Below are 13,337 nucleotides of genomic sequence, written 5' to 3' on the forward strand. Positions count from 1 at the left end.
ATGTTTAGATCTTTTCACAACTCCATTAACAATGCATCAGTGTCCCAGTTTTCCCACATTCCCTCCAACATTCGTCATTATCTTTTCCTGTCATCTTAGCCAATCTGACAGGTGTGTAGTGATATCTCAGAGTTGTCTTAATTTGTAGTTCTCTGATCAACAATGATTTGGAACACCTTTTCATATGACTAGAATAGTTTCAATTTCTTCATCTAAAAATTCTCTCTTCATATTCTTTGACCATTTATCAATTGGAGAATGGTATGTTTTTTATAAATCAGAGTCAATTCTCCATATATTTTGGAGATGAGGCCTTTATCAGAACCTTTAACTGTCAAAATGTTTTCTCAGTTTGTTGCTTCCCTTCTAATATTGTTTGCATTTGTTTTGTTTGTTCAAAGGCTTTTTAATTTGATATAATCAAAATTTTCTATTTTGTGATCAATAATGATCTCTAGTTCTTCTTTGGTCACAAATTCCTTTCTCCTCCACAGGTCTAAGAGGTAAACTATCTGTGTTCTTTTAATTTTTTTTTTTTTAATTTATAATCTCATTCTTTATGCCTAGATCATGAACCCATTTTGATCTTATCTTGGTGTACAGTGTTAAATATGGATCAATGCCTCATTTCTGCCATATTAATTTCCAATTTTCCCAGCAATTTTTGTCAAATAATGAATTCTTATCCCAAAGGCTGGTGTCTTTGGGTTTGTCAAACACTAGATTGCTATAGTATTGACTATTTTGTCCTGTGAACCTAACCTATTCCACTGATCAACTAGTCTATTTCTTAGCCAATACCAAATTGTTTTGGTGACCGCAGCTTTATAGTGTAGTTTTAGATCAGGTACAGCTAAGCCACCTTCATTTGATTTTTTTTTTTCATTAGTTCTCTTGAAATTCTTGATCTTTTGTTCTTCTAAATTAATTTTGTTTTTATTTTTTCTAGGTCATTAAAATAGTTTCTTGGGAGTCTGATTGGTATAGCACTAAATAAATAGATTAGCTTAGGGAGTATTGTCATCTTTATTATATTTGTTTGACCTATCCAGGAGCACTCAATATTTTTCCAGTTGTTTACAGTTGACTTTATTTGTGAGGAAAGTGTTTTGTAGTTTTGCTCATATAGTTCCTGAATTTCCCTTGGCAGACAGATTCCCAAATATTTTATGCTATTGACAGTTATTTTAAATGAAATTTAATCTTTGCATCTTTTGCTGTTGGATTTTGTTAGTGATGTATAAAAATGCTGATGGTTTATTGTTGGAATCCTTACTAACTGCTAACTAATTAGAGTTGATCTAATCTTACAAGAAGATGTTTTGGGCAGAACCTGAAACAAGGTACTAAGTAGAACTAATTAATACAAGGCTTGTGTTCACACCTTTACTCATTGGAGTTCAATGAGTTCATACCTCCCTTGAAGCTCTTTGGGCCAGAGAGCACTATGGGAGAAAACCCACAATCCCTCTCTTGAAGGAGCATAAATAGAGCTTCAATGGGCCAGTCGAAGAAGTTCTTCAGAGTGAAGAAGCTACAAGTTGAGGTTTCACCGGAATGACATGAAGAGTGGAGCTGGCTGGAGGCTGAAGAAAGCAGAGGCAGAGGCTGAAGGACCAGACCTTTGGATTTGGCAACATTCAGAGAGAGCTCTTGGAACCAAGCAGAGAGATAGGCCTCTAAGCTAACCGGGCTATATTGGAGATAATAAAAGATCTGAACTTTTATCACCTGGCTGCGTTTTGAGAAGAAAAAGCTCACCACATTTTGGCGCCCGAACAGGGATTGATTCAGATCCATCTGAACTAGATCACAACAGTTTATGTGGATTTAGTTTATATCCTGCAACTTTAGTAAAGTTGTGGGTTATTTCTAACAGCTTTTTAGTAGAATCTCTGGGGTTCCCTAAGTATACCATCATAACATCTGCAAAGAGTGATAATTTGGTTTCTTCATTACCTACTCTAATTTCTTTAATTTCTTTTTCATCTCTTATTGCTGAAAACTAGCGTTGCTAATACAGTATTGAATAGTAATGGTGAAAATGGGCAACCTTATTTCACTCCTGATTTTACTGGGAATAGTTCCAGTTTATAACCATTACATATGATGCTTACTGATGGTCTTAAGTAGATACTATTGACTATTTTAAGGAAAGGTCTATTTATTCCTATACTTCTCTAGTATTTTTAATAGAAATAAATGTCTGTTGAGTTTTATCAAATGTTTTTTCTGCACCTATTGAGATGATCATATAGTTTTTGTTAATTTGGCTATTGATATAGTCAGTTAAACTAATGATGCTAATAGCAATTATGCTAATATATTACCAGCCCTGCATTCCTGGTATAAATCCTACTTGGTCATGGTGTTTATCCTGGAGATGATTTTCTGTAATCTTTTTGCTGAGATTTTATATAAGATTTTTGCATCAATGTTCATTAAGGAGATTGGTCTATAATTTTCTTTCTCTGTTTTCGTTCTACCTGGTTTAGGTATCAGTACCATGTCTATATCATAAAAGGAATTTGGCAGGATTCCTTCATTCCCTATTTTTTAAAATAATTTATATAACATTGGAGTTAATTGTTCTTTAAATGTTTGATAGAATTCATATGTAAATCCATCTGGTCTTGGGGATTTTTTCTTAGGGAGTTGATTAATAGCTTGTTCTATTTCTTTTTCTAAAATGGGACTATTTAACCAATTTATTTTTTCCTCTGTTAATCTGGGCAACCTATATTTTTGAAGGTATTCATCTATTTCATTTATCATATCAATATCAAATTTATCGGCATAAAGTTGGCAAAGTAATTCCTAATTATTGCTCTAATTTCCTCTTCATTAGTGGCAAGTTCTCCCTTTTCATTTTTAAGGCTAACAATTTGATTTTCCTTTTACCTTTTTCTAATCAGATTTACTAAGGGTTTATCTCTTTTGGTTTTTTTCATAAAACCAGCTCCTTAGTTTTATTTGTTAATTCAATAGTTTTTTTACTTTCAATTTTATTAATCTCTCCTTTTATTTTTAGAATTTCAAGTTTAGTGTTTGGTTAGGGTTTTTAATTTACTCTTTTTCTAACTTTTTTAGTTGTAAGCCTAATTCATTGATTTTTTTCTTTCTCTGTTTTATTCAAGTAAGCCTCTAGACATATAAAATTTCCCCATATTACGCTTTGGCTGCATCCCAGACATTTTGGTATGATGTGTCATTATTGTCATTCACTTGGGGCGAAATTATTAATTGTGTCCATGATTTGCTGTTTCACCCAATCATTCTTTAGGATGAGATTATTTAGTTTTCAATTACTTTTTGGTCTATTTTCCCCTGGCTTTTTATTGAATATAATTTTTATTGCATCGTGATCTGTGAAGGATGCATTTACTATTTCTGACCCTCTGCATTTGAATTTGACGTCTTTCTGTCCTAGTATATGGTCAATTTTTGTATATGCTCTATGAACTGCTGAGAAGAAACTGTACTCCTTTCTGTCTCCATTCAGTTTTCTCCAAAGATCTATCATACCTAACTTTTCTAGTGTTCTATTTACCTCTTTGACATTTTCCTTATTTATTTTGTGGTTTGATTTATCTAGTTCTGAGAGTGCAAGGTTGAGATCTCCCACTATTATAGTTTTGCTGTCTATTTCTTCTTGCAGCTCTCTTAACTTCTCCTTTAAGAATTTAGATGCGAGGAAACCAAATTATTACTCTTTGCTGATGATATGATGGTATACTTAGAGAACCCAAGAGACTCTACTAAAAAGTTATTAGAAACAATCCACACCTTTAGCAAAGTTGCAGGATACAAAATAAACCCACATAAGTCATCAGCATTCTTATATATCACTAACAAAATCCAACAGTTAGAGTTACAAAGAGAAATTCCATTTAAAGTAACTACTGATTGTATAAAATATTTAGGAATCTATCTGTCAAGGGAAAACCAGAAACTTTATGAGCAAAACTACAAAACACTTTCCACACAAATTAAGTCTGATCTAACCAACTGGAAAAATATTAAATGCTCTTGGATTGGGTGAGCAAATATAATAAAGATGACAATACTACCTAAACTAATCTATTTATTTAGCGCTATACCAATCAGACTCCCAAAAAACTACTTTGATGACCTAGAAAAAATAACAACAAAGTTCATATGGAAAAACACAAGGTCAAGAATTTCAAGGGAATTAATGAAAAAAAATCAAATGAAGGTGGCCTAGCTGTACCAGATCTAAAATTATATTATAAAGCAGTAGTTACTAAAACCATATGGTATTGGCTAAGAAATAGACTAATTGATCAATGGAATAGGTTAGGTTCAAAGGACAAAACAGCCAATAACTTTAATAATCTACCGTTTGACAAACCCAAAGATCCCAGTTTTGGGGATAAGAACGCATTATTTGACAAAAATTGCTGGGAAAATTGGAAATTAGTATGGCAGAAACTAGGCATTGATCCACATTTAATAGCATACACCAAGAAAAAGTCAAAATGGGTTCATGACCTAGGCATAAAGAATGAGATCATAAATAAATTGGAAGAGCATAGGATAGTTTACCTCTCAGACCTGTGGAAGAGGGAGGAATTTATGATCAAAGAAGAACTAGAGATCACTATTGACCACAAAATAGAAAATTTTGATTATATCAAATTGAAAAGTTTTTGTACAAACAAAACAAATGCAGACAAGAGTAGAAGGGAAACAATAAACTGGGGAAACATTTTTACAGTAAAAGGTTCTGATAAAGGCCTCATTTCCAAAATATATAGAGAATTGACTCTAATGTATAAGAAATCAAGCCATTCACCAATTGATAAATGGTCAAAAGATATGAACAGACAATTCTCAGACGAAGAAATTGGAACTATTTATAGACATATGAAAATATGCTCCAAATCATTATTAATCAGAAAAACGCAAATTAATACGACAACTCTGAGATACCACTACACACCTGTCAGATTGGCTAGAATGATAATGCGGAATGTTGGAGGGGATGTGGGAAAGCAGGGACACTGATACATTGTTGGTGGAATTGTGAACACATCCAGCCATTCTGGAGAGCAATTTGGAACTATGCTCAAAAAGTTATCAAACTGTGCATACCCTTTGATCCAGCAGTGTTTCTATTGGGCTTATACCCCAAAGAGATACTAAAGAAGGGAAAGGGACCTGTATGTGCCAAAATGTTTGTAGCAGCCCTGTTTGTAGTGGCCAGAAACTGGAAAATGAATGGATGCCCATCAATTGGAGAATGGTTGGGTAATTGTGGTAGATGAATGTTATGGAATATTATTGTTCTGTAAGAAATGACCAGCAGGCTGATTACAGAGAGGCTTGCAGAGATTTACATGAACTGATGCTAAGTGAAATGAGCAGAACCAGGAGATCATTATATACCTCAACAATGATACTATTTGAGGATGTATTCTGATGGAAGTGGATCTCTTCGTTAAAGAGAGCTAATTCAGTTTCAATTGATCAAGGATGAACAGAAGCAGCTACACCCAAAGAAAGAACACTGGGAAATGAATATAAACTGCTTGCATTTTTGTTTTTCTTCCTGGGTTATTTATACCTTCTGCATCCAATTCTCCCTGTGCAACAAGAAAACTTTTTGGTTCTGCACACATATATTGTATCTAGGATATACTGTAACCTATTCAACATGTAAAGGACTGCTTGCCATCTGGGGGAGGGGTGGAGGAAGAGAGGGGAAAAATCGGAACAGAAGTGAGTGCAAGGGATAATGCTGTAAAAAATTACCCTGGTATGGGTTCTGTCAATAAAAAGTTATTAAAAAAAAATTAAAAAAAAAAAAAAGCTATTCACAACCTTTAAAGCACTAGGTAAATGGTAGCTATTTGTTATTAAATGTGCTTCCCATCTCCTGATAGAGAGGTGATGGGCTCAAAATTCAGAATGAGACACACATTTTAAGGCGTGGCCAATGTGGGAGTCTGTTTTGCTTGACTATACCTACTGATTACAAAGGTTTTCTCTTTCTTTTGTCCTCTTGAACTGGGGGTGGGTGGGAGGTAGAGAAAGTAAATGCTTGTTAATTAGAAAACCAAATAAAGTTTTGCCAAGGGGGAAAAAAAAGAATTTAGATGCTATACACTTAGTGTTTGTATGTTAGTATTGGTATTGCTTCATTATCTATGCTACCCTTTAGCAAGATATAGTGCCTTTCCTTATCTCTTTCAATTAGATCAATTTTTGCTTTTGCTTGATCTGAGATAAAGATGGCTATCCCTTCTTTTTTAGTTTCACCTGAAGCATAGTAGGTTCTGCTCCAACCTTTTACTTTCATTCTGTATGTATGTATGTATGTATCTCCCTGTAAACAACATATTGTAGGATTCTATCTTTTAATCTAGTTTGCTATCTGCCTTCGCTTTATGGGGGAGTTTACCCCATTCACATTTATGGTTAAAACTACTAATTCTGTATTTCCTTCCCTCTTATTATCCCCAAATTATGCTTTTCTCTTTCCTTTCCTCTTTACCCCACTCCTCCCCAGTATTAGACTTATGAGTACCACTTGCCTCACACAGTCCTCCCTTTTTAGAATCCCTCCCTCCCCCTTGAACTCCCTCCCCTTTTTCTTAAACCTTTTCCTTACTATTTCTCTATTCCCTTCTTTTTACCCTAACCCTTCCCTTTTCGTTTTTTCCTCCCACTTTTCAATGATGTGGGAGAAGTTTCTATGTAAACCAAATATGTCTAATATTTTCTCTTTGAACGACATCTGATGAGAGTAAAATTCACACAGTGTTCATCCCCCTTCCTTCATTCCCTCAGATATAATAGATTTCCTTTGCCTCTTCATGAGGCAAATTTTTTTCCTTCTTTTTACCTCCACTTTTCCCTTTTTCTGGTACAATTTCCTTTCCACCTCTAGTTCTTTTTTTTTTTTTTTAACCAATAAAACCAAATTATACACATACTCTTTATGTATACCCATAACAGTAATACAGTTCTCAAGAGGTCTTTTTACCTTTTTATGTTTCTCTTGAGTCTTATATTTGGAGATCAAACTTTTTGTTTAGCTCTAGTTTTTTCATCAGGAATAAATGGAATTCACCTATTTCATTGAATGTCCATCTTCTTTCCTGGAAGAAAATGCTCCTGGGTAGTTTATTCTTGGCTGCATACCAAGTTCTTTTGCCTTTTGGATTATCAGCTTCCTGGCTCTTTGACACTTTAATGTGGATACTGCTAGATTCTGAGTGATCCTTATTATGCCTCCTGTTTTCAATTGTTTTTTTCTGGCTGCTTGTAGTAATTTTTTCTTGGTCTGATAGTTCTGGAATTTAGCCACAATATTTCTTGGAGTTTTGATTTTGGGATCTCTTTCAGTAGGTGATTGATGAATTCTTTCAATGTCTCTTTTGCTTTCTGTTTCTATAAAATCTAGGCAGTTCTCTGATTTCCCGAAAAATTGTATTTAGGCTCTTTTTTTTCATCATGATTTTCGGGGATTCCAATAATCCTTAGATTATCTCTCCTAGATCTAATTTCTAGGTCTGTTGTTTTCCTAAGCAGGTATTTAACATTTTTTTTTCTAATTTTTCACTTCTTTTTGGTTTTGCTTGACTGATTCTTGATGTCTCCTTGGGGCATTCATTTCCATTTGTTCAACTCTGATTTTTAATGAATTATTTTCTTCATTTACTTTTCTCATTTCTTTTTGTATTTGTCCAATTGAGTTTTTAAATGAGTTGTTTTGTTCTATGAAATTCTTTTTCATTTCACCAGTTTTTTAAAAAAGAATTATTTTCTTTTTCCAGTTCACAAATTCTGTTTTCCTGGGAGTTGATTTCTTTATCCACTCTATCTTTTAATAACTTATCCTGACCCTCTTGCAAAGCTTCCCTTTCCTTTTCCCATTTTTTCTTCTAGTTATCTTTTGAGATCCTTTTTATTTTTTCTATGAGCTCTCTATGAGAGCCTTATGTGGTAGGGACCAGGTCATAGTCACCTTTGGATTTAGAATCTAGAGACAAACTGTTTTTAGTCTCCTCAGGGTGTGAAGTCTGCTCTCTTTCTGTATAGAAGCTATCAATAGTTAGAGCCTGTTTTGCTTTTTTGCTCATTTTGAAAAACAAAACAAAACAAAACAAAAACTATGGTCTGCTTATTGGAGTCAATGGGGTATTTCCAAGCTGCCTCTACAGAAAACAGGAAGTGGCAGTGAAGGGGCCATGGGACAGCCACTGGCTGTGCTGGGGTTAGCAGTTGTGCTGAAATAAGCAGCAGCAGCAGCGGAAAGGAAGCTACTAGGGCTGTGCCAGGACCAACAGCTGCATCTGTGCTTGCCTCAGGCTGAATCACTCTGGGGCCTGGGTGGGTGTGGCCAGGTCCTGAGAGACTCTAGCATTTTGGGGTATAGTCTTTACCTGCTGTGTTTACAGCTTCTCTGCTGATCTACTGGCTTGCTGCCAGGGCAGAGCAGCCTCACTGTGGTAGAGTTCTCCCCGCAGATTTTCCACCAGCAGAGACCACCTCTCACCCCCCTCAGGTCTGCTCAGTGTGAGCTGTTTGCCAGGCTCTCCCTGCCTGCCTGACTCTGTGCCTGGCCTAACCCCATTCTGTCCCCCGCACGAGCAAAACAGACTTTTCCTGGCAAATTTCGAGATTATCTTCGGTTGATAACATGTTGTACTCCCAGTATTCATGAGTTCTGACAGTCTGGCCCTAATTCTGAGGCTAAATTTCATTTAAGTAGATTGAGGGAAAAGGAGAGTTTAGGAAGATGAGTGTGTCCTCTCCACTATCTTGGCTCCACCCATATCTGCCACCTTTTTACAAAGTTGTATAACCCGATGCAACCGGATTTGTGCAGCATTGTATTTTGATTTTTGTAGTTGTGAAGTATTCTTTATGACCCCATTTGGGGTTTTCTTGGAGTGATTTGACATTTTCTTCTCTTTTTCATTTTATAGATGAAGAACTGAGACAAAACTGATTTAAGTGATTTGCCAAGAGTCACAGATCAAATAAATGTCTGAGGCTGGATATGAATTCAGGAAGATAATTCTTTCTGATTCCAGGCTTGGTACTGTATCGATTGTGCCATCTAGTCCAACTTTACAGAGACCTCTTGGAGAGAGGTCAATTAATATGGACATTATTATGGCTTTTGATATATTGCTTCATTTTGCTGAATCTTTTTCCATTTTTTTTCAGGTTGGCTCTCATGAGGGGTGTGTGTGGAGGAGTGGGTTATGGAGGAAATGTAGGCCATATTAACACAAAAGAGATTTTTAAAAACCTCATTTTTAAAAATGATGACTTTGCATATCTCTTGTGAATCAATAAATATGATGTTTTCTTGACCATTGTATCTTTTAAAATGATGGCACTGCAGTCCTTAATAGAAATATTATAAATCCACCAGACTTTTGGACACAGCTGGAAGTCATTGTTTAGGAATAGTGTAGACTTTTGAATAAGACAAGTGTTATGGATGAAGATTCGCAGAGTTAAAAGAATTCCTTTGCATAACACTTGCCTGTCTATATAATATCTTCTTGTTATAGTTTGTTTTTGTTATACCATTTTTTGTTATAATTTGTTTTCTAAAATACCATTCTAATGTCAGCCATTTGTCTCTTATTAAATGTTATAAAATACAAAATATTTGAAAGCAAAAATGTATTCCAAATCTATAAGAAGAAAGCTATGTTTTAAAAAAATAGTATTACATTAGAACTTATCAGACATTTTGCCAGCAATAATTGGACATATTTATATAGCTGTTCCTTTTAAGTGGGAAAAATATTTTTTCTTTCTTGATGATTTTGTAATTCTATTGGCTAAATCACAAATTTAGAAGAATAATTATTCTTTTACAGTGATACTACATGTGGCTCTTTTATATGTAGCTCATGGCTTTTTAAAACTTCTAATTTGTGCATGAGAATTATTAGGTTACATCAGACTCTACTGGGCATACAATACACATAGTTCCTTTGCATGATAATGATGCAGATGTTGTTCCCAGAATCATTTAACTATGAATTACTTAACTATGTGTATCACTATTTTTTTGTTTGTGAAATTAATATTAAACCGGATTTCTTTATCTATTATTGAAAACTTAGTGGTCAGGATCACTATGATATAAAAGACAACCATCATCATATAATCCAGAATTCTTAGGCCATAGTAAAATCTTTGTTGTTCATTTTTTCAATGTTAAAAAACATTTCTAAGATTTATGATTAAGGCAACCTTTATAGACATATTCCATTTCTCTCCTCTCAGTGTAAATTAGGATCACCTCTTTGTACTTGCCTTGTGAGTAAAATGAAATTAAACAGATGCATGAGAGCAAAAACATAGGTGATGAAAAAATGGAAAAAATTAATATATTGAAGAATTAAATAGTCATTCTTTAGCTTTTTTCATTCTATGAAGTTGCTATTAAGTTTAAAATATGGAATTGGACTTAATTTTAGAATATTTTTCTGTTACCATAAACTAGATTAACATTTGATTTAATGCTGAAAAAAAAATTAAAATTTTTCCTTAAGAAATTTAGTCTCAAAGAAAAACTATTGGGCACTAATTTGCAAGTAAGAGTGTTTTCTACTTTATGTAAACATAGTCTCATCCTTAAAACAAAATGTATGTGCCTCATCTCTTTTAATTTAGTTCAGTCTGACTAAGGGACTTCACAGAAAATCCTAACAAGCAGATAGCCTACCCTGGAAAGCTTAGCAATGATCAGAATTTGTTTGTATGTAGAAAGAACCCTATACATTTAAATTGTCAGTGAGATCAATCATCATTTTCAAATGCCAATAGATTAAAAGATCATTGAAACAGAAACAGCTTTATTTTTATCTATGTCTCTAGCATCTAGTGTGATGCAGTTCCCTTAATATATATTTCATGATTTAAATTGAATTGAGTTCTTCTGGAAAAATCATTGATGTTCCTCATGATGAACCTGAATTATCAGAAAAAGTTACAATATTTTTGTTGGTCAGTCAATTTTCAGTTGTTTCTGACTCTTCATGACTCTATTTGGAGTTCTCTTGGCAAAGATACTAGAGATGTGCCATTTCTTTTTCCACCTCATTTCACAGACAAGGAAATTGAAACTAATAGAGTTAAGTGATTTGCCCAGGGTCACACAGCTAGTAATGATGAGGTGCGAGAATTGGGGTGGGATATCCCTTCTGGTTGGAGCTGCAGATCCTGTGTGAAAGAATTCGCAAACCTGAAATCTCTGTCGTAAAAAGAAATTTTATTTCCCCTAAGAAGACAGCTTGCTAGGAAGTCAGCCTTCTTAGAGGGCAGGGAATAAGCAAAGATGGGTTACATTGAGAAGATATCTTCACCAGTGGGCAAGGTCCTATTAGGATGTCTTGTAAAGATTGGGGTTCAGAGTTGTCTTTTCTCAGTCTCAGGCTTGGGGCTTCAATTCAATTAAAAATTGAATGAGATTACTTAACTGGGAGTTAGAGTCAATGTTGACAATGCACCAGGTCTAGATTTCCAATTGAAAAGAAATTACTACTTATCTTGGGAGTTTGAGCTATTGGAAGTGGTTCCGGACTGATCTTCAACTCAATACAGGGTTTGACCATTCCCCTGGCCATGCTCTCCAACTGGGTTTGACCATTTAACTGGCTTACCTGAGGGTGGGCCGCTTTCAGAGGAGAGTTTGGACAGTTTCAGGATTCACCCCCATCAGTAAGTATCTAAAGATCATATCTTCATTTAGGAAGATGAGTCTTCCTGATTCCAGGCCTGGCACTCCCTATAAACTATCCTTTGAAGCAATTATCATCTTCATTTTATTTATGGAGAAACAGGGTCAGTGAAATTAGATATGTTATCTGTGGACAGATATCCATGAAGTGATTTAGTTAAGTCTTGGATGTAGATTTCATCTAATTTTCTTTCCATTTCATCATACTTATCAGACTGATACCTCTGCCTCCAGTCCTACTGCAGGCTTGTACCTTCTAAGAGATTAATCTAACAGCAGACTTTTGGGGGATACACTCAGAAGCTACAGTGATGAACCATTGGGGATGCAACTATTCAGTGCCACACCATTGCCACTGCTGTGGGTTCTGGTTGCCCCAGAAATTTAAGGTGTTTTGAATTAATCTTATGCCAGAATTTTCAAGCAATAAAGGTACAAATTTCTTTGAAAAGGAACACTTTTCAAGGCAGAAGGGTTATTATTCCCAATATTTTCCTTATGCAACTTATGTAGCTGAGTATTATACATCATCCTTAACTGTGGAATCTCTCAAGACTGTTCATATGCCATGTGCTCTTGAAAATGATCTAAAAACCTACGTGCAATGTTCATGTGCAGGAGACCAAGAGTCATAATGATAGGTCTAGATATGGGGTACCTAAATGAAATTAGGGTTTAATTAAGGTCTAGTGGCAGGTTCAGGGTACAGGGAGTCAAATAGAGCTCCACTGCAACTCTTTTGGATTCGGTGCAAGGATATGGAGTTAAAGGAGGTCTAAAAGCAGCACAAGAGTTCCCTCTAAAAGAATTTATTGGCCCGAAAAGCTAGATTGATAAAAGGTTTATTATGGGGTTTGGAAGTAAGATTATAGTTAAGGAAAACAGGTGAAGGTAGAGAGAGGAAGGCACCAGAAACAGGATTCCAGTGGACAGAGGGTCCTGGCATGCCAGGTGTAAGGCTGCTATGTTTGGAACCTCTGCTAAGAGAGGGCTCCAACTTAATTCTTTTATAATGAGAGATTCAGCTGGAGGGGCCTGTGGGTGGAGTCCCAAGTTGGTTTGGATCCTGGTGGCTGGGACAAGCCCAGATCTTCTATTGGAATTCAAAGGGGACCAGGATTTGTGTATCAAAAGGTCCTAGACTGATAATGCATCAACTAGGAGGGATTGGGAATCAGAAAGAAAGGAATAACTCAATTCTTAAAGGGACCACACTTGCATCAATTAACTTATGCCATAAAGAGTGTTACTCTTTAAGTGTCTCCCTTCCTCCCCTTTTCAGATTCTTTTTTTTTTTTTTTAATCTTTGTATCATCTTTCCTCCATTAGAATGTAAGTTTCTTGATTTCTGGAATTGTCTATGTTTAATAAATGTTTCCTTCCCCTTTCCCTCTCTGTTTTGCTTTCTTCCTCTTTTTTTTTCCTACCTTATTGTCTACCTTCTATCCTCCATTTGTCTCTACCTTCCTCCCTTCTTCCTTCCTGTAACATTATTTTATAAAGCAGGGTAATATGTTAATACTTTCTGAGATGTTTTCAGAAAAAGTTGGTTAAACCAAAAAGAATTATTGATCTATATAAAAGAGCAGGTTTCAATAAT

General features: G+C 35.1%; 1 protein-coding gene across 2 annotated transcripts in view; it reads left to right on the forward strand.

Annotated features, from left to right (window-relative positions):
• Window positions 1-13,337, forward strand: part of VPS13B (vacuolar protein sorting 13 homolog B) — a 1,012,351-nt gene that overhangs the window by 454,687 nt on the left and 544,327 nt on the right. The gene's annotated exons all lie outside the window — the stretch shown is intronic.

This window comes from Antechinus flavipes, chromosome 1 (genome assembly GCF_016432865.1).
Source record: "Antechinus flavipes isolate AdamAnt ecotype Samford, QLD, Australia chromosome 1, AdamAnt_v2, whole genome shotgun sequence".
NCBI classification, from domain to species: Eukaryota; Metazoa; Chordata; class Mammalia; order Dasyuromorphia; family Dasyuridae; genus Antechinus; species Antechinus flavipes.